Here is a 3,678-nt window from a genome sequence, read left to right as displayed (position 1 = left end):
CAATGGAAGGCAAGACCAATCACAGTAGTTCAATTTTGTCAGTCCGATTTTTAAAGTGTGTGGTGTGTGTGTGTGTGCCCATGCAATAACAGCCGTAAGCAAGAAGTTGGATGCCCTTTCCAGAGAGCGTGACTGTGACGTTATAAAGCTCTGGAAGCAGTCTTTCGTGAACCACCTCTACTGGACCGCCGGTTCTACTCCCAGTGGCAATGCAGACATGATGGAGGCAAAGTGGAGAAGCCTGGTCAATCATGCTCAAGACATACATGAGCATGACACTCCTGCATTCCCTGCCTGTCAGCATGAGCCATTGGAAGGAGAGGACAGAAACAAGGAGTGGCTTGAACCAGGTATCTATCGCTCAGGAATGTGCACAAGTTCACTTTTTCATGATCTGTTAGTTGATTGTCTGAATGAATATCCATGTGAATAACCTTTCACAAATATGTACAAAAACGCATATGATCAGGGAGAGATTGAAAAATCTGTTGATGCTGATGTTGTATTTGTCAGGTTCATCAGCAGCTGTTCAACTGGAGGCTCTTGTGACTAAAAAACTGTTCATCAAAGATGTACGGCAGCTATCTCCCCAGAACCAAACCTACTCACTCGAGGCGTTTCACTCCCTGATGATCCGCTTTGCCCCAAAGCACACAGGGTTCTCCTTCCTTGGAATGCATAGCAGGTATAGTCAGTGTCATAAGATAATTTGGTTTTGGCAGTACAAATGTAAAATTAGACATTTCAATACATTGACATTTCAGAATGTAAATGTATTCTGAATGAAAAGATCTTATCCTCATTACAGTAGAATAAAGAGTTACTGCACACTCCTCTGTGTACACAACATGTTTTTGCAATCGGCAGCTACAAGGGTGTGGCGACTCTTATCCCACAGTGTTTATTTCGTTGGCTGGCACCTTGCGAGGACTGGTGTGCCCTTGCACCCTTGGTAACTGCCTTCATCATCATCTCTAAATGGAGGAGAGACATGCGCAATCTAGGGCTGCACGATTAATTTTTTTATTTAACCAGGAAGTCCCATTGAGATACAAGATCGGTTTGGGAGAGGGAGGTAAGGGGTTTTAGATTGTGTGTTGTGAAGTTTAGACTTCAGAGAGGGAGAGCAAAGTACAGAAAAAATGTTACCGGTATCGATTCCCAGGTAAAAAGAAACATTTTCAGGATCGGTGTCCTGAAAAGACCCACCGCGTAGGCCAGATCCAAGCCGCATTTTACAATAAACCTCTGTGGGGCTGCTTAAAAAAAATATTATAAGCGCAAATTTAATCGCAATCGCAATATCTGTCAGAAAAAAAAATTGCAATTCGATTATTTCCCAAAATCGTGCAGCCCTAGCGCAATTTATTACACAGAGTGCTGCTGTGATGTTTCGGGCTCTCGACATTAATTATCATAAAATGAATTATCATAAAATGTTTCTCCTTTCCATAGGCTCCTTTTAGCAGCTATGCATTACAACCACAATGGGAACCGAACAGTGGCCACTACTAGTGCTGGAGAACCACGCTACGCAGTGTCCTACCCTAGGTTCCGTAAAGGGGTACATCATGTGCATCCCATCAAAGACAAACCATCTTACGGTGTGTGTTCAATTACTATTTGGAATGATCAACAATTTGGAAATACTGCTATACTTTTATAATGTGTGTTTCAATATAATATTCTCTTCTCTTCAGACTATGCATTTGATTTGATGGGCTCTTTGAAGGACCAATATTCCAGAAGTCCATCAGCCCTGAGAGCCGTCAGTGAAGGTTTGGCAACTGCTGCTCCTCCCCCCATTGCAAGGACCTTTCAACAGGTGGACAAGGCTGAAGCTGTCACTCAGTACCTGACACAGAAGTCCCGCTTTTCTTCTGGCCACCAGGATCGCTAGTGTAACCCAGGTTTCAGATTTCCAAGGACCATATCCTTTTCTATGACACGAACTGATTGAACGAGAACACAAGGACTTCCAAGGGCTTCAACCCTGTTCACCTTTTGTTATTTTGATATTGTATTTGATTTGATTTAGTTTGATATATGGGTACAGATATTCTCCTATAAGAAGGGAGAATTAAAGGGTAAATACGCCCAGTAAGGTACCTGAACTACTGACGTTCTCTTGTAAAGAGGACGAGTTAAAGGGTCAATGTACCCAATAAGATACTTGAATCCCATTGATGACATATTGATTATAGTTGAATCACTGATGGTTCTCCTGTAAAGAAAGATGGTAAATTCACCTAATAAGGTATTTGCATTCCTATAACCTGGAATATTTCTATTGGTACTTTGTTTGTGGTACACCTTCAAAGGAATAGGAGCATTTCACCTAATAAGGTATTTGCATTCCCTGCACGTAAGGGTTAGGTTTAAATTACTATGTTTAAACATTTACCTATTGAAATGATAAACTGATATACCGTAATTCCTCTAATAGTAACCGGTATTCAATTAAAAACCGGGTCTCTATTAATGACCGGGTGCACTGTTGAGCTAAGCAATTATAAGCCGGCCTCCTAATACAAGCCGGGTTTCATGTATATTAGAGTTATTGTTGTTATATGCTGGCCTGGCTGTGCAGTAAATACCATATAATGGTATGGTGTTAATGTTTACCAAGAGAGTAAGCCTACCTCAGAATTGTATAAAACGAAGTTATTATTATTATTATACCAGTATTGTGATTGCACTATTTTACTTTATTTAACTTTTTTTGACCACCTGTAATTGCACTGTTTACTACCGTATTTCATACAGTACTTGCTTGGTTTCAATAAATGAACCCAGTCCATTTTACTGGGTTCAAACTGACACAAAATGTTGATTTATTCATTATGATCTGTTTGAAAATTATCTGTTTGAATATCATTCGCTCAGAACACCAACCAGCTGACTATAAAAATGACAATGTGATGGGGACCGGGGACAGACTTCTGCTCTGCCCTCACCAAGCTAAGTAGAACTGTCCACTCTCAGCTGTTTGTGTAAATACTCTGTAATATTGAATATTCACTCTGTAATAAATATTTGATTGCTAACACCCTCTCCTCATCTTTCAAGGTCAATAAAAGTATATATATTACTCCTCTCCTCATTCGAACCTAGAATTCAATGATATAGATTCGAAAATAGATTCAATGTTGACTATACTATACATGACCGTTTACTGTGTAAGAAGCAAATGATGAGAATCATTGTTTTTAATCAAAACCCTGCATGGTTATTTATGACTTGCAAGTCCAATTGTATTGCCTTAATCCATATGGTCAATCTGATAAATGATAACACAGGTGGCATATAGTATATCATATCTTTGACAATAGTGACCAAATGTTTTTGGCATCTAAAGAAGACAAACATGAATACTGTCAATTCAGTTAAATAACTTTATTGGCTCAAGTCTGGCCATAAGAAGCCTCTGTAGTTTCCACCTTCCTCTGGAAACGTCCGTCTGATGGCGTGGACTACACAGGCAGGTATGACCTTCCTATTGTGATGACCAAGTTTACCATAAACCCAGCGAACAATCTGTCTGTACGCTGTGTAGCAGTATTGGCTGGAAGAGAGAGAGACAACACACACCCTGCTTTATTAATCCTGCAAGGGACATTCTCGTGTCATAGCACTGCAGTAGGCATGAAAATACAGGTCATGTTCATTTCAGGTGTG

The 3,678-nt window shown here is 40.1% G+C and overlaps 1 long non-coding RNA gene across 1 annotated transcript; it reads left to right on the top strand.

Moving 5' to 3' along the window:
- The first annotated feature begins 234 nt into the window (after window positions 1–234).
- On the top strand, window positions 235–2,466 carry LOC311248372. The gene is made up of 4 exons (XR_014620944.1): window positions 235–350; window positions 514–685; window positions 1,456–1,604; window positions 1,701–2,466. It is a non-coding gene; the product is annotated as an uncharacterized lncRNA (long non-coding RNA).
- The last annotated feature ends 1,212 nt before the right edge of the window (window positions 2,467–3,678 follow it).

Source organism: Notolepis coatsorum (assembly GCF_963971535.1).
Source record: "Notolepis coatsorum genome assembly, contig: SCAFFOLD_385, whole genome shotgun sequence".
NCBI lineage: Eukaryota > Metazoa > Chordata > Actinopteri > Aulopiformes > Paralepididae > Notolepis > Notolepis coatsorum.
The sequence above is the reverse complement of the archived record's forward strand: the minus strand, read 5'-3'. Positions and strand labels throughout refer to the sequence as shown.